A 19,004-nucleotide genomic window follows, 5' to 3' on the forward strand; every position below is an offset into this window, starting at 1 on the left:
CCTGGCAGTGGAGGGCTGCACAGTCTCCCGGGAGGGGCGGTGTGGATAGTGACCTGTGCCTGCACACAGGCTTCTTGGTGGCTGTAGCAGCGGCCTTAGCGTCTCATGCCCGTCTCTGGGGTCCGCGCTGATAGCCGCGGCTCGCGCCTGTCTCTGGAGCTCCTTTAAGCGGCGCGCTTAATCCCCTCTCCTCGCACACCAGTAAACAGAGGCAAGAAAAAGTCTCTTGCCTCTTCGGCAGCTCCAGACTTCTCCCGGACTCCCTCCTGGCCAGCCGTGACGCACTAGCCCCCTTCAGGCTGCGTTCCCCCCGCCGCCAACCGCAGTCTTCTCCCTGGGATCCGACCGAAGCCCGAGCCTCAGCTCCCAGCCCCCGCCCTCCCCGGCGGGTGAGCAGACGAGCCTCTCGGGCTGGTGAGTGCTGGTCGGCACGGCTCCCCTGTTCAGGAATCTCTCCGCTTTGCCCTCCGCACCCCTGTTGCTGCACTCTCCTCCGTAGCTCTGCAGCTACCCCCCCACCGCCCATGCCCCATCCCCACCAGTGAAGGGGCTCCTAGTGTGTGGAAACCTTTCCTCCTTCACAGCTCCCTCCCACTGGTGCAGGTCCCGTCCATATTCTTTTGTTTCTGTTTTTACTTTTTTCTTTTGCCCTACCTGGGTACGTGGGGAGTTTCTTGCCTTTTGGGAAGCCTGAAGTCTTCTGCCAGCGTTCAGTGGGTGTTCTGTACGAGCTGTTCCACATGTAGATGTATTTCTGATGTATTTGTGGAGAGGAAGGTTATCTCCGCGTCTTAACTCTTCCGCCATCTTGAAGCCTCTCACGGGTTTAATACTTTACACGTCTTCATAGGATTATTAGATATTTTAAGTACAAATTCTACATACATCTAGATATATCTTTACACCAGAGAAGAGCCTCTAATTGTAAACCCAATGACCATGAAAATTATAAGAATGAAACAGCACTTCTGTTTTCTCCTTAAGAGTTGAATAAATCAAATTTTCTTCCCATTTGCTGTGATTCAGAGTTAGTATTTGTAGTTTCTGGGTTAGATGTATGGAGTCAGTGAAATGCCACTAGAAATTTTAAGACTCATAATACATAAAAAAGACATCTTTAGCAAGACTAATATTAGAATAATACTGTATCTTTTTATTAAATGTATTCTTCAATTTTTATAATAAGAAAAGTCAAAATTTTAAACTCAAGTTTGGTTTTTAAAAATAATGCTATAGGGCTTATTTGTATTTTTCTCAATAATACAGCTTATAGTGTTTTTTATAATATATATCACATTATAAAATATTCCATATAACTTTTATAAGGATCATTTTTACAGTAAAATGTCTGTAATATATTAAATGTGCTTTTCAAATAATTTTGACTATAATAAAACATTTGAGCAAAACTATGCTAAGCATATCTTACCAGAATCCACTTTCTATGTCTCACCTTAAATTACGTTTAAAGAGTAATAGCATGCTACATGATACATAGCCACACCTCTAATATATAAAAGATACATTTAAAAGGAAAAATATATGCACACTTTTTGTCTAATGGAATCATTGCCTTTAATATAGATCACAATAAATAAAATGGTCTTTGTTTTTCCAACACATCCACTCATCTTCCAAAACTTCTAAAATTCTCATTTCTGTGATTTGTTTGTTGAAAATTTGATTAAAATTTTACATTGATTTGTATAAACTTTGAACAGAATAATTTTTTTTCATTGAATAAATTTTTACTGAGCGTCTACTATGTTCCAGACACTATGTTAGGCCCTCCAGATATGCTGATGAACAAAATTATTATGATCCTTGCCTTCACGGAACTTAGAAATTGAAGGAAAATTAGACATTTCATAAATAATCTCACAAACAAAAACACAGCTACACACCTGAGGAGTCCAATGAAAGAGAAGCACAGGTTTTACAAAAAAGCTTAAGAGGTTGAGGGAAAGGGTTAACAGGTTAGGGAAGTTAAGGAAAATCTAAGGGAGTAACTCGTTCTGCCTGGAAGAAGAGAAGGATTTAGCAGGTGAAGCACTGGAGGAGGAATGTTCTAGGCAGAGAAAGGAGTGTATGCAGAAGGCTTCCAATACAAAAGAGCTCCATGCATCTGAGGTACTGAAAATGGCTGGGTAGCAGCAGCCTGTGGGGATGATGGGAGATTGAGGCCAGCAAGATTGGCAGTGGTCAGAGCTCACCTCATATGTTCTTTATTGAGATAATTGGCACAGCCTGAATGGGGCTTGAACATAAGAGGGTAGTGAGGTGAAATTCCTGGTTTTGATGGTTACATTTTGTTTACATAACACAATGCCCTATTTGTAGGAAATATACACTAAAGTACTCAGGATTAATAAAGCATCATTTGGGCAATTCATGCTCAAATATTTCAGGGAAGAAAAAAGTTCTTTGTGTTGTACTTGCAACTTTTTAGTAAGCTTGAAACTGTTACTAATGACGAAAAAAGAAACAAAATTGGAGAGTGAAATTTCCTTTCTCCTACTGTTTAAGAGATTTCCATTCCATTTTTGTGGTTTGTTTTTTTTAACAACAAAAATGTGAATGGAATAATTTTACTGTATTCAAGGAAATATAACGTGTGGGGCAATTTGTCTTCCTTATTAGATACAGATTCATGTAATATGTTTCCTGTATATTCAGAAATGAGATACTAGGAAGCAGTTTTTTTTTTTTTAACATCTTTACTGGAGTATAATTGCTTTACAATGGTGTGTTAGTTTCTGCTTTATAACAAATTGAATCAGCTATACATATACATATATCCCCATATCTCCTCCCTCTTGCATCTCCCTCCCACCCTTCCTATCCCACCCCTCTAGGTGGTCACAAAGCACCGAGCTGATCCCCCTGTGCTATGTGGCTGGGAAGCAGTTATTTTTAATCTAGCACTCTAACTGGGCTTTCTATAGACAGATATACTACTCTGTGTAGACAGGTGGTTTGGAACAGAGAGAGGGAAAAACAGGTTCCACCTGGGTGATCTATCTGTAGAGCACCTTTCTTTGACCCTTCAAAGTTCAGTCTTCCCCCAGGCTCTAGGACAGCAAAGACACTATCAGGCCTGCTCCGAACATTTGAGGCACGAATGGAGGCCTACATACCAGAGGTTGGAATATTTTAAAATTATAAACCAAGCTAATAAACTTTCAAATAAAATATATTTTATCTTTATTGACAGTATACCTTCATAGACATCTAGAAGGTGCATTTAGAATTTATAAATAAAAATTCAAATTCCATCTTAGAATTCCTCCCTAGAATACATAGTTCAAGGAAGAATGACCCATACCCATTCTCTTCCCACATCAGGGTCCCACCCACATGCAAAGGCTGTTCCTCACACGTATGTGGACATCTCCACAGACAGCTGCTCCCTCCACCACCACCTCTTGGGTCTAGGGATAAACTAGGATTTCCTCCAGTATCTCAGTGATTCTCTTGGGATTTCCATTACATGATTTTTTTAATAACATTCCAGGACTTTTGATAAATATAAACATTCACGTCTAATATTAGCTAAACATTATATGTTTACTAAATATCTATAGTTTTGTTTACATAGGTTCTTCTTCTTTTCATGTAATATAAATAATAACTTGTATAGCTCTTCAGCATGTTTTGTTGCTCTAGAATAAGTCTTGGAGATCTATCCAACTTTACCTCTGATTTTGCCCTAAAAAATCATAGACATCATTGTGTACATCAGATTGAATGTACAATGGCCAGACCATGTAAATGGAACTCTGACACACAATCTATAGCAACCAGCTCAGAAACCAAACTATTAGCTAGAGTAACCAGCCCAGAAAGCCAGCCTGCTAACTGTAAGTCAGACTTGTAGAAACTAGCAACTGACCCAGGAAGTTAAACAATAATCCCTAAAACAGTTAGCCCCAAATGGCCAGGACTTGATTAATAACTGACAGCTTCCCTAACTTTTGTCCTGGCTTCCAACGTAGGGCCAATTAGGGGGCATATACGTACCCCTAACCAATCACATAGGATTTCCTACTTCTACTTAGCCCACCTACAGCTTTCCTATACCAACAGCCTTCAATCAGAGCACACCTGAAGCCTTTCCTTTTATTTTGTATAAGGCTTTCTGGCTCCTCTGCCTGTCTTTGCGTCCCTGCCAAACACAAGTAAGAGTGGCTGACTCTTTTCCTATAACAAGCTCAGAATAAATAACCTTTGCTTGTTCTCATTTGGTTAGTCTTTGTTTATTTCCACATGTAGCAGGCAGTGACAGATTTCATGCTTAATATCATTTAGTGTAATGAAGCAGTTGGCAAATTTAACTCTAACATATGTTTGGTTAATATTTATTTATTTTTAATTTACTGAATCAAGTAAATAATTTAACAAATAATTATTTACTATTTTATCATTAAAATTTCAGTTGGACTTGTTACCTTTATAGAACTAGCTGTGGCTCTAGTAAAAAATGGAATTTAGACTGCTTAAAAAATATATTCACAAGGGCTTCCCTGGTGGCGCAGTGGTTGAGAATCCGCCTGCCGATGCAGGAGACACGGGTTCGTGCCCCGGTCCGGGAAGATCCCACATGCCGCGGAGCAACTAAGCCCGTGAGCCATGGCCGCTGGGCCTGCGCGTCCGGAGCCTGTGCTCCGCAACGGGAGAGACCACAACAGTGAGAGGCCCGCGTACCGCAAAAAAAAAAAAAAAAAAAAACAACAAAAATATATTCACAAGGCTTTATTCATTTCCACAGTTAGCAATAAAAGCAAACTTTTCAACAGTAATTTATGCAGTGAATGATAGATTCTTTGAGTTCTGCACATAAGGATGAGTCATCACCACGATGTTTTATATAGTGAAAAACAATGCTCATATTTATAAAGACTTTTTACATAATTCGCTTAACAAAAAGATGTTAAATCTGAATATATAATTAATTTTATTATTGCAAAAGTATTTGGTAAGTGGAAGAAAACAGCATGACACTTAGAGCAGTAGAATTCTAACTCATCATAGGTTGAAAATTGACATGAGTTCCCAGATATCTTCTTAGTCCCTATAGTAAGCTATTTACAAGGTCTGTGACATGAAGTTATTTTAAAATTCAAACCATGAATCAGAAGAAATAATTTTGAAGACAGATAAAGTAACTGGTAAATTCTAATTCCAGTATTTTCTGTTTTCCGCAGATAGTAGCAAAGCCATTTCCAAATTGCAGCCATCTCTTCCTCTCCCCTTCATTGGGTACAAATATTCCTCCAGTCTTCCAAATCACTCCCAAAGTCATTTCTTCAACTTTTTCTTCTTCCATTTTCTCAGGAATTTCTCAAGCTGTAGATGTGAGGTTCTCCCTCAGAATCATCAGAAGGCACCTGTAAAAATGCAGATTCCTGGGCCCCGCCCCAGACCTTCTGAGTCAGAATCTCAGGGAATGGGGCCAGAGGAATGTGCATTTTCACAAGCTCTCCAGATGATTCTATTGCACATCTGGAGTTGAGAATTACTGTTTAAAACAATTGTCTACCTCAGAAAGCTCGTCAAATCTCTTGGATTCACAGATGGTTTAATATGATAATGACAGCATAATATACATTTTTAACCTTAGTTTCTTTTTTGAAATTGAACTGGTTTCTCTAACTTCTGATACAATATATTTACTAGATAACTTACTGTCAATCCACAACTCAGGAAAAATAAAACCAAATTTGTCATATTTCCTGCAAAAGAATCTCCTGCCCTTCCTTCTATCAGTCTCTTAGTTACCAACTATTTAAACATTTTAAAACAAGAGTCACTAATCATGTAGCTTCTTCTTTCATTAAGTGTCTGACTATAGGCAAATTTGATCTTTAAGTCAATTACTATTACCTGAGCACCTACTATGTGCTAGGAAGTGGTGATATAAAGATGAATCAGACCTGATCCTTGCCTTGAGATACTTACAGTCTAAGTAGCATGACAGTCCAATAAATAAATAATCCTCTGTGCTAAGTGCTATGGTGTAAACATGACAAAAGTGCTAAGAATACATAGATAGTGAACCAGTTAATGATTCCTATGGGGACTGTGAAAGGTACAAAGAGGAGGCAACATTTAAGCTGGCGTTTTCTGAAAGCTAAGTAGCTCACCAGGCAGAGAGCAAGGAAAGGACATTCAAAAGAAAAAAAACAGGACCAGGAACATGCGGATATAAAAGCAGGTTGGAAAGAATAGTTCTTTTCCTGGTACATGCTATGGAGTGACCGTGGTATAGCTATAAAGGTGGGCTATGCCCAAGTTATAGAGTATCTTGTGTGACATGCCCAATAGTTTGGGTTCATTCTATAGGCATTGAGAGTCACCAAAGGGCTCTGTTTTCTTTTAAATTAAATTATTATATTTAAGAAAAATATAGATGTAGGAATTTATAAGTCACATTTTAATGGTTCTGATGAACCTAGGGGCAGGACAGGAATAAAGATGCAGATGTAGAGAATGGAGAGGGAAGGGTAAGCTGGGACAAAGTGAGAGCGTGGCAGGGACATATATACACTACCAAACGTAGAATAGAGAGCTAGTGGGAAGCAGTTGCATAGCACACGGAGATCAGCTCGGTGCTTTGTGACCACCTAGAGGGGTGGGACAGGGTGGGAGGGAGGGAGACCAAAGAGGGACGGGATATGGGGATATATGTATACATAGAGGTGATTCACTTTGTTATACAGCAGAAATTAACCCAACATTGTAAAGCAATTATACTCCAATAAAGATGTTATTTTTTAAAAAGTAAAATTTTATTACAAGGCTTAAAATAAAATCAGAATGTTTTCTATTTCATCCCTTTCCACCCCCAAGTCCTGCTCTCCTCAGGCAGCCACTTTCCTTACTTAGAGTTACTCCTAGTATTTGCCTCCATATTTCAAAATAATATGGAGCATTGAAGAAATTTCATTGTGAAACCAACAAATATCAGTATCACTGAGTCTTCTCTTTTGGCTGATCTCTTCTGCAAAGAGGGATTCCCTGGTCTCCTGCCCAGGAGAGGCAGTGGAATCAGGCTTCACTATTAGTTACACAGAATCTGACTCATCCATCATATGTTCTACTTGCTTGACTTTTCCCTAGACAGCAGTTTCTGATGCTTAACATGTCCAGGAGACTTCCTTTGATCTGAAGTTATGTCAATTATTTACTATCAAAGAAATTATTACCTTAATTTTAGCTTTATACTTTGAAGATTATGTCACCTAAATTGTATACAGCAACTGAACCTAGTTTCTGTGACACAGATGAGGAAAGTGAATACAGCTCTAGTAAGGGTAAAGGCTGGGAAATGCTGGAAGTCTTCTAAGGTAGAAGTCAGTAATCTATGGTGCATGGGCCAAATCTGCTTCACCACCCATTTCTCTACAGCCCACGAGCTAAGAATGGTTTATATTTTGTAAGTAGTTTAAAAAGCTCCAGAGATGGGGGAGACCTTCAAGATAGCAAAGGAGTAAGACGTGGAGATCACCTTCCTCCCCACAAATATATCAGAAATACATCTACATGTGGAACACCTCCTACAGGACACCTACTGAATGCTGGCAGAAGACCTCAGACTTCCCAAAAGGCAAGAAACTCTTAATGTACCTGGGTAGGGCAAAAGAAAAAAGAAAAAATAGAGACAAAAGAATAGGGACAGGACCTGCACCTCTGGGAGGGAGCTGGGAAGGAGGAAAGGTTTCCATACACTCGGAAGCCCCTTCTCTGGTGGGGATGGGGGATGGGAGTGGGGGGGTAACTTCAGAGCCATGGAGGAGAGCACAGCAACAGGGGTGTGGAGGGCAAGGCGGAGAGATTCCCGCACAGAGGATCGGTGCTGACCAGCATTCACCAGCCCGAGAGGACTGTCTGGCTCCCCGCCAGGGTGGGTGGGGGCTGGGAGCTGAGGCTCGGGCTTCGGAGGTCAGATCCCAGGGACAGGACTGGGGTTGGCTGCATGAGCACAGCCTGAAGGGGGCTAATGCACCACAGCTGGCCTGGAGGGAGTCCAAAAAAAGTCTGGACCTGCTGAAGAGGCAAGAGACAATTGTTTTGGGGTGCGCAAGAAGAGGGGATTCAGAGCACTGCCTAAACGACCTCCAGAGATGGGCGTGAGCCGTGGCTATCAGCGTGGACCCCAGAGACAGGCATGAGATGCTAAGGCTGCTGCTGCAGCCACCAAAAAGGCTGTGTGCGAGCACAGGTCACTCTCCACACCTCTCCTCCTGGGAGACTGTGCAGCCAGCCACTGCCAGGGTCCCGTGATCCAGGGACAACTTCCCCAGGAGAACGTATGGCATGCCTCAGGCTGGTGCAACGTCACGCTGGCCTCTGCCGCCACAGGTTCACCCCGCATCTGTACCCCTCCCTCCCCCCGCCTGAGTGAGACAGAGGGCCCGAATCAGCTGCTCCTTTAACCCCATCCTGTCTAGGTGAAGAACAGACGCCCTCAGGCGACCTACATGCAGAGGCGGGTCCAAATCCACAGCTGAACCCCAGAAGCTGTGCGAACAAAGAAGAGAAAGGGAAATCTCTCCCAGAAGCCTCAGGAGCAGCGGATTAAATCTCCACAATCATCTTGATGTACCCTGCACCTGTGGAATACCTGAATAGACAACAAATCATCCCAAAGTGGAGGCGGTGGACTTTCAGAGCAACGGTAGGCTTGTAGTTTGCTTTCTGCACGTAACTTGTTTCTGGTTTTATGTTTATCTTAGTTTAGTATTTAGAGTCTATTATCATTGGTAGATTTGTCTATTGATTTGGTTGCTCTCTTTCTTTTTTTTTTCTCTTTATATATAGATATATATATATTTTTTCTTTTTATATATAGAAATGTATTTTTTTTTCCTTTTTTGCTTTCTGTGATTGTGTATGTGTATGCTTCTCTGTGTGTCTGTCTGTATAGCTTTGCTTTTACCATTTGTCCTAGGATTCTCTGTGTCCATTTTGTTGTTGTTGTTGTCGTTGTTTTAGCATAGTTTTTAGCGCTTGATATCATTGGTGGATTTGTTTTTTGGTTTGGTTGCTCTCTTCTTTCTTTCTTTTTTTTAAATTTTAATACTTTTTTAAAATTTAATAACTTTATTTATCTATTTTTTCTTTCTTTTTCCTCCCTTTTCTTCTGAGCCGTGTGGCCGACAGGTTTTTCATGCTCCAGCCATGTGTCAGGTCTGTGCCTCTGAGGTACAAGAGCCTAGTTAAGGACATTGATCCAGCAGAGACCTCCTGGCTCCATGTAATTTAAAACGGCGAAAGCTCTCCCAGAGATCTCCATCTCAACACTAAGACCCAGCTCCACTCAACAACCAGCAAGCTACAGTGCTGGACATCCTATGCTAAACAAGTAGAAAGACAGAAACACAACCCCACCCATTAGCAGAGAGGCTGCCTAATATCATAATAATGTCACAGATCCCAAAACACACCACCAGACGTGGTCCTGCCCACCAGAAAGAAAAGATCCAGCCTCAACCACCAGAACACAAGCACCATTCCCCTCTACAAGGAAGCCTACACAACCCACTGAACCAACTCTAGCCACTAGGTGCAGGCTCCAAAAACAACAGGAACTATGAACCTGCAGCCTGCAACCAGGAGACCCCAAACACAGTAAGTGAAGCAAAATGAGAAGACAGAGAAACACACAGCAGATGAAGGAGCAAGGTAAAAACACACCAGACCAAACAAATGAAGAGGAAATACGCAGTCTACCTGAAAAAGAATTCAGAATAATGATAGTAAAGACTATCCAAAATCATGGCAATAGAATGGAGAAATACAAGAAACTTTTAACAAGGACCTAGAAGAACAAAAGAACAAACAAACAATGATGAACAACACAATAAATTAAATTGATGATTCTCTAGAAGGAATCAATAGCAGAATAAATGAGGCAGAAGAACACATAAGTGACCTGGAAGATAAAATAGTGGAAACAACTACCACAGAGCAGGATAAAGAAAAAAGAATGAAAAGAACTGAGGACAGTCTCAGCACTGGGACAACATTAAATGCAGCATCATTCTAATTATAGGGGTCCCAGAAGAAGAAGAGAAAAAGAAATGGACTGACAAAATATTTGAAGAGATTATACTTTAAAACTTCCCTAATATGGGAAAAGGAAATAGTAAATTAACTACAGGAAGCACAGAGAGTCCCATACAGGATAAATCAAAGGAGAAACATGGCAAGAAATATAAATCAAACTATCAAAAATTAAATACAAAGAAAAAATATTAAAAGCAGCAGGGTAAAACAATAAATAACATACAAGGGAATCCCCATAAGGTTAACAGCAGATCTTTCAGTAGAAACTCTGCAAGCCAGAAGGGAGTGGCAGGACATACTTAAAGTGATGAAAGAGAAAAACCTACAACTAAGATTACTCTACCAAGCAAGGATCTCATTCATAGTTGACAAAGAAATAAAAAGCTTTACAGACAAGTAAAAGTTAAGAGAATTCAGCACCTTCAAACCAGCTTTAAAACAAATGCTAGAGGAACTTCTCTAGGCAGGAAATACAAGAGAAGGAGAAGACCTACAATAACAAACCCCAAACAATTAAAAAAATGGTAATAGGAACATACATATCGATAATTACCTTAAATGTAAATGGATTAAATGATCCAACCAGAAGACATACACTGGTTGAATGGATACAAACACAAGACCTGTATATATGCTGTCTACAAGAGACCCACTTCAGACCTAGGGACACATACAGACTGAAAGTGAGGGGATGGAAAAAGATATTCCATGCAAATGGAAATCAAAAGAAAGCTGGAGTAGCAATACTCATATCAGAAAAAATAGACTTTAAAATAAACGCTATTACAAGAGACAAAGAAGGACACTGCATAATGATCAAGCAGTCGATCCAAGAAGAAGATATAACAATTGTAAATATTTATGCACCCAACATAGGAGCACCTCAATACATAGGGCAAAAGCTAACAGCCATAAAAGGGGAAATCGAGAGTAACACAATCATAGTAGGGGACTTTAACACCCCACTTTCACCAATGGCAGATCATCCATAATGAAAATAAATAAGGAAACACAAGCTTTAAATGATACATTAAACAAGATGGACTTAATTGATATTTATAGGACATTCCATCCCCAAACAACAGAATACACTTTCTTCTCAAATGCTCATGGAACATTCTCCAGGATAGATCATATCTTGGGTCACAGATGAAGCCTTGGTAAATTTAAGAAAACTGAAATTGTATCAAGTATCTTTTCTGACCACAAAGCTATGAGACTAGATATCAATTACAGGTAAAAAATTTGTAAAAAATCCAAACACATGGAGGCTAAACAATACACTACTATATAACCAAGAGATCACTGAAGAAACCAAAAAGGAAATCAAAAAATACCTAGAAACAAGTGACAATAAAAACACAATGATCTAAAACCTATGGGATGCAGGAAAAGCAGTTCTAAGAGGGAAGTTTATAGCAATACAATCCTACCTCAAGAAACAAAAAGCATCTCAAACAAACAACCTAACCTTACACCTAAAGCAATTAGAGAAAGAAGAACAAAAACCCCCAAAGTTAGCAGAAAGAAAGAAATCATAAAGATCAGATCAGAAATAATGAAAAAGAAATGAAGGAAACAATAGCAAAGATCAATAAAACTAAAAGCTGGTTCTTTGAGAAAATAAACAAAATTGATAAATCATTAGCCAGACTCATCAAGAAAAAAAAGGAAAAGATGCATATCAATAGAATTAGAAATGAAAAGGGGGTAGTAACTACTGACACTGCAGAAATACAAAGGATTATGAGAGATTACTACAAGCAACTCTATGCCAATAAAATGGACACCCTGGAAGAAATGGGCAAATTCTTAGAAAAGCACAATCTTCCGAGGCTGAAACAGGAAGAAATAGAAAATATAAACAGACCAATCACAAGCACTGAAATTGAGTCTGTGATTAAAAATCTTCCAACAAACAAAAGGCCAGGACCAGATGGCTTCACATGCAAATTCTATCAAACATTTACAGAATAGCTAACACTTATCCTTCTCCAACTCTTCCAAAATATGGCAGAGTGATGAACACTCCCAAACTCATTCTACAAGGCCACCATCACACTGATACCAAAACCAGACAAAGATGTTGCAAAAAAAATAAAACTATAGGCCAATATCACTGATGAACATAGAAGCAAAAATCCTCAACAAAATACTAGCAAACAGAATCCAACAGCACATTAAAAGAATCATACACCATGATCAACTGGGGTTTATCCCAAGAATGCAAGGATTCTTCAACATGTGCAAATAAATCAATGTGATACACCATATTAACAAATTGAAGGATAAAAACAATATGATCATCTCAATAGATGCAGAAAAAGCTTTCGACAGAATTCAACACCCATTTATGATAAGAACCCTCCAGAAAGTAGGCATAGAGGGAACTTTGCTCCACCTAATAAAGGCCATATATGACAAACCCACAACCAACATCATTCTCAATGGTAAAAAACTGAGACCATTTCCTCTAAGATCAGGAAAAAGACAAGGTTGCCCACTCTCACCACTATTATTCAACATAGTTTTGGAAGTTTTAGCCACAGCAGTCAGAGAAGAAAAATAAATAAAAGGAATCCAAATCAGAAAAGAAGTAAAGCTGTCACTGTTTGCAGATGATTTGATACTATACATAGAGAATCCTAAAGATGCTACCAGAAAACTACTAGAGCTAATCAATGAATTTGGTAAAGTAGCAGGATACAAAATTAATGCACAGAAATCTCTGGCATTCCTATACACTAATGATGAAAAATCTGAAAGAGAAATTAAGGATACACTCCCATTTACCACTGCAACAAAAAGAATAAAATACCTAGGAATAAACTACCTAAAGAGACAAACAACCTGTATGCAGAAAACTATAAGACACTGATAAAAAAAATTAAAGATGATATAAACAGATGGAGAGATACACCATGTTCTTGGATTGGAAGAATCAACATTGTGAAAATGACTCTACTACCCAAAGCAATCTACAGATTCAATGCAATCCCTATCAAACTACCAATGGCATTTGTCACAGAACTAGAACAAAAAATTTCACAATTTGTATGGAAACACAAAAGACCCCAAATAGCCAAAACAACCTTGAGAAAGAAAAACGGAGCTGGAGGAATCAGGCTCCCAGACTTCAGACTATACTACAAAGCTACAGTAATCAAGACAGTCTAGTACTGGCACAAAAACAGAAATATAGATCAATGGAACAGGATAGAAAGCCCAGAGATAAACCCACGCACATATGGTCCCCTTATCTTTGATAAAGGAGGCAAGAATATACAATGGAGAAAAGACAGCCTCTTCAATAAGTGGTGCTGGGAAAACTGGTCAGGTACATGTAAAAGAATGAAATTAGAACACTCCCTAACACTATATACAAAAGTAAACTCAAAATGCATTAAAGACCTCAACGTAAGGCCAGACACTATGAAACTCTTAGAGGAAAACATAGGCAGAACACTCTATGACATAAATCACACCCAGATCCTTTTTGACCCACCTCCTAGAGAAATGGAAATAAAAACAAAAATAAACAAATGGGAGCTAATGAAACTTAAAAGCTTTTTCACAGCAAAGGAAACCATAAACAAGACCAAAAGACAACCCTCAGAATGGGAGAAAATATTTGTGAATGAAGCAACTGACAAAGGCTTAATCTCCAAAATTTACAAGCATCTCATGCAGCTCAATATCAAAACAACAAACAAACCAATACAAAAATGCACAGAAGACCTAAATAGAAATTTCACCAAAGAAGATATACAGATTGCCAACAAACACATGAAAGGATATTTATTGAACATCATTAATCATTAGAGAAATGCAAATCAAAACTACAATGAGATATCATCTCATACCAGTCAAAATGGCCATCATCAAAAAATCTAGAAACAATAAATGCTGGAGAGGGTGTGGAGAAAAGGAAACCCTCTTGCCCTGTTGGTGGGAATGTAAATTGATACAGCCACTATGGAGAACAGTATGGAGGTGCCTTAAAAAACTAAAAATAGATCTATCATATGACCCAGCAATCCCACTACTGGGCATACACCCTGAGAAAACCATAATTCAAAAAGAGTCATGTACTACAATGTTCACTGCAGCTGTATTTACAAGAGCCAGGACATGGAAGCAATCTAAGTGTACATCAACAGATGAATGGATAAAGAAGATGTGGCACATATATATTATGGAATATTACTCAGCCATAAAAAGAAATGAAATTGAGTTATTTGGAGTGAGGTGAATGGACCTAGAGTCTGTCATACAGAGTGAAGTAAGTCAGAAAGAGAAAAATACCGTATGCTAACACATATGTATGGAATCTAAAAGAAAAAGAATGGTTCTGAAGAACCTAGGGGCAGGAGAGGAATAAAGATACAGACGTAGAGAATGGACTTGAGGACACAAGGAGGGGGAAGGGTAAGCAGGGACGAAGTGCAAGAGTGGCATGGACATATATACACTACCAAATGTAAAATCGATAGCTAGTGGGAAGCAACTGCACAGCACTGGGAGATCAGCCCGGTGCTTTGTGACCACCTAGAGGGGTTGTATAGGAGGGTGGGAGAGAGATGAAAGAGGGAGGAGATATGGGGATATATGTATATGTATGGCTGATTCACTTTGTTATAAAGCAGAAACTAACACACCATTGTAGAACAGTTATACTCCAATAAAGATGTTTAAAAAATTAAAAAATTTAAAAATAAAGATTTCAAAGTAAAAAAAAAAATCCAAAGATGAATACTATTTCATGATGCACAAAAATTATATGAACTTCTAATTTTAGTGTTCATAAAGTTTTATCGGAATATTACAGTATTCAGTTCTTATATATTGTCTATGGTTGCTTTCATGTTGCAACTCTGTAACTGAGTAGTTGTGACAAAAACTGTATGGCTTACAAAGCCTAAAATATTTACTATCTGACACTCTACAGAGAAAAGTTTACTGACCCTTGTTCTAGAACAATTAGTTGTGGCAATGCAAAGAGCATTAGGTATGAGGATTAAATGCAGGTAGTCTGGGTAAAGAAAATAGATCAGTAGTAGAAAAACTGGGAGGAAAGATTTCTGCCTCAAGTTTTTTCTTCAGTTCTTTCTAATAGTCATCATTCTTCTGGTTAATAATAGGTCATGGAGCATTAACCCTGAGCAAATTTAAATCATTAATATTTCTCCATGGAACTTTCCATTTCAGCTTCCCCCTCTCACTCTCTCCTACATCATTATTGTCTATACCACTTACCAATATATCTTTAATTATCTGCATACTTACATGCACATGACCTGTTCCTCAAATTAACTGTAAGCTCCTAGTGTTTTTTTCTTTTTTTTAAAAAAAGGGAGACGGGCTTCCCTGGTGGCACCGTTGTTGAGAGCCCGCCTGCCGATGCAGGGGACACGGGTTCGTGCCCCAGTCCGGGAGGATCCCACATGCCGCCGAGCGGCTGGGCCCGTGAGCCATGGCCGCTGGGCCTGCGTGTCCGGAGCCTGTGCTCCGCAGCGGGAGAGGCCGCAACAGTGAGAGGCCCGCGTACCGCAAAAAAAAAAAAAAAAAAAGAAGCGAGACTACTTTACCCTCTTTTGTTTTCTTATATTTCTAAGACCTAGAATGAGATGCTTATCCACGATGCTCATGAATGTTGAAGGTGATAATAATCTCCTGGGCATTTTTTGCACTTTTTTCTTAGGGAAAAGAAAATAAATCCTACAAAAAATATATTTCCAATTCTAAGAATTCCAACAAGATAGACTTTGATGGAGCTGAAACTTTTAGATGAATAGCACAGTCTGGCAGTTTGGAAAGTACCCAATAGAACATGTGTTCTTTGGTTGAACAGTTGATGAAAAGAGACCTTTAGATCTCTCTTGATTTCCTTTCTTTGGGACTCCACCCCGCCCCCCCACAGACACACACCCTTCAATCATTCCATCCTGCTGTATTCAAAATCAGAGAGAAAACTTCTTGACAGTGAAATAAAAGAAGAAGAGCTTTGAAATAAGCGTGTGCTAAGAGGTAGAGCGAAAAGAAAACAAAATCCAAAAATACTTCAGGCTGATGTAGCTTGTGTCTCTGAATTTCACCCAGGATTCTGAGGAAAGAGTGAACTGCGGTTTTCATTTAATTCAATAAGACTCCCATTTGGCAGGGTTAACCTTTTCCCTCTTGCGTCTTCATTGTGACTTAGTTGATACAAATTGCTTTCATTAGGACATTAATGGGCTTCTGGCTATAGTCTCAAATGGAACCTGTTGCAGTGGTTCAGTACACAAGTAGTCAGGATGCTGTTAACTGTGGTTTAACATTAGGAAGGAAAGGAAGCAGGCTTATAAATGATTGCCGAAAGGTTCTGTCTGAATGGAAAATTTGGAACCTTAAGAGATCCAAACAGAATCACAGATTACACACCTTTCTGGCCTAAGATGAAATCACTGAAGACATTCTCAAACCTTATTCAGTGACATCATCTGCATATTTTATGAAGGAAGCCTTGGTATATATTTGACGCTAATACATTTCTCTAATGTGACCAAGTAAGAGTCAAGTTGGAAGAAAGGGAAACAAAGTGTGCTACATGGGCTGAAGGATTTGCCAAACAGAATGCAATGGAACGCCAAAGGCTCTGAGACAGACTTTAAGAAATGATAGGACGGGAAAAACAAACTGGCAATTTTTCAGAAAGAATAACAAAGATTAAACTGTCGGGCTTCCCTGGTGGTGCAGTGGTTAAGAATCCACCTGCCAATGCAGGGGACACGTGTTTGAGCCCTGGTCCGAGAAGATCCCACATGCTGAGGAGCAACTAAGCCCGTGCGCCACAACTACTGAGCCTGTGCTCTAGAGCCTGTGCTCCTCAACAAGAAAAGCCACTGCATTGAGAAGCCCGCGCACCGCAGCAAAGAGTAGCCCCCGCTCATCGCAACTAGAGAAAGCCCGCGCGCAGCAATGAAGACCCAATGCAGCCAAAAATAAATAAATAAATACATTTAGAAAAAAAAAAAAAAATTAAACTGTCATCATCTCTATCCCCACAATGTCAGCCAGCTGATGATGCAGAGATACCAGGCTGCTTTGGAGACAGTTCATCCAGCTTGATTCACAAACACAGAGGACAACATATATCCAAGATGTTTGGTACTTTGCTACTAATTTTGGAACTCAAATGTGAGGAAATATTTCTTCGGTAATCTCAGTAATCCCAATCAAACCACAAAATAGAACAATGGACCCATTGAGCATCCTCCATCTCCATAATAACTGAATATCCCTCATTGTTTGAACCATGTCTAGGCTGTATATTGCAATAATGAAGCTGAGAACATGGAATGTAGTAGGCGCTTGCTAAATATCTTTCAAATGAATGTATGGGTGAACTACTAGGTAAATAACTGGAGGTCTGGGTGTGTGGCTGCACAAATCCTGCCAGTGCAGATAAAACAAAGCATAAAGGAGTATGTATCATGGATAAAGACAAACATTTTAAAGACTGGGTCCAAAGCAGATTTGCTTATAGAATTCTATGTGGGAGAGTTCTTGGTGAACACATTTCAAATGTGATAAAAATATCAGCAGCACATTAAACACATTTGTTTATTTATTATCCAGCAGACATTACCAAATTAGTGTCTGTTCTTGTCATTACTGTTTGATAGATCCTGTTTATTAAAGAATCAATGATTTCATCCTTGGAGAGAGAGGGATTTGTGATATTGCTATGGAATCTTTCTGCTATTCATTTGGGTAACATTTTGATCTTCTCTGGAATAGTACACATTGATCATGGCATAAAGATATTTTTTTGTCATCTTGTGTGAATAGTACCTAGAATTTGGAAAATATGCTATTCCACATGAAAGTTGAGGAACTTGCTTGAGGGCACATAGAAAATTAGGGACGGGACAGAATTATGTGCCCCAAGATTTAATCTGACCCTAAATTCTTTTGCTCAGAATAATGCTCTGTATTAATCCTTTAATTCCTAGGAATACATGCCCTTCTAACCGAAAAGCCGCCTTTCTGAAATTTCCTTTTGTAAGCTTCAATAACTATTTTGTTTCCACTATTTCTTGAAAACAATGTTTTTGTTTTAATTGTCACAAAATCAAATGTCTACAGGGGCCAGGCAGGTAAAATACACAAATGAAGTAATGAGACAAGTGGTAAGTGACACTGAGCCCCAGTTTCTGGGGGATGTAGATGATGGGACTGCGAGAAACTGGAGATAAAAGCCCAATGTTGAGGATCCAATTTTCTAAGAGAGGGCAGAAATTCACATTTGTGTATAAGGCTTTTAAATTTCACTGTGTTTATTTTGGTAACTAATTAAAATGTAAAACACTGTCCAGGCCAAACTAAGCCTGTCTATGGGCTGCATCTAGTTAGAGGGACAGGTCACTTCCTTTTTATACTGCCAGATTGAGCTGCTGGGGGTATTTAGCTCTCTGTTTAGATTGGCTTTTAATTTATCATCAATCAATCACATTGAAAAAAGTACAGAAAGGTCTTCAGTAATGCCAACATAGATGGAATTGTACAGCCTCCCAGGATGGCTACTCAGCAGGACAACCCATTTGAAGTTGAGAGGTAGTATTGTCTGCTAGTTAAGTACATAAACTCTGTTGCCAGGTTGCCTGGGATCTTTCACTTACCAGCCACGTAACCTTGGGCAACAGATGTAATTTCTTCCTGGCTCAGTTTCTCATCTGTAAGATGAAGATAATGACAGTTATCATGACAGTTACATGAATACACACGCATATACACACGATACTTAAAATCTAAGTTAGTGCTATCTAATTATTTGCTATTACTTATTAATCACAAATCATAGCACTGTTGAAAAGTAACAAACATTTACATGTTTATGTCACATCAGACAGCCACTGACTCCACAAGTGGCCTCAGAGAACTTTCTTCCTCAGACA

At 39.2% G+C, this 19,004-nt stretch overlaps 1 long non-coding RNA gene across 4 annotated transcripts in view; it reads right to left on the reverse strand.

Moving 5' to 3' along the window:
* The window catches only part of LOC131767981 (uncharacterized), a 392,450-nt gene extending 373,666 nt beyond the window's left edge, over positions 1–18,784 (reverse strand). For all 4 annotated transcript variants that reach the window (XR_010836076.1, XR_010836072.1, XR_010836075.1 and 1 more), the window contains exon 1: positions 18,729–18,784. This is a non-coding gene — a long non-coding RNA (uncharacterized lncRNA). The remainder of the gene's footprint in view (positions 1–18,728) is intronic.
* Positions 18,785–19,004: the final 220 nt, after the last annotated feature.

The sequence above is a fragment of the Kogia breviceps genome, chromosome 13, assembly GCF_026419965.1.
Source record: "Kogia breviceps isolate mKogBre1 chromosome 13, mKogBre1 haplotype 1, whole genome shotgun sequence".
NCBI classification, from domain to species: Eukaryota; Metazoa; Chordata; class Mammalia; order Artiodactyla; family Physeteridae; genus Kogia; species Kogia breviceps.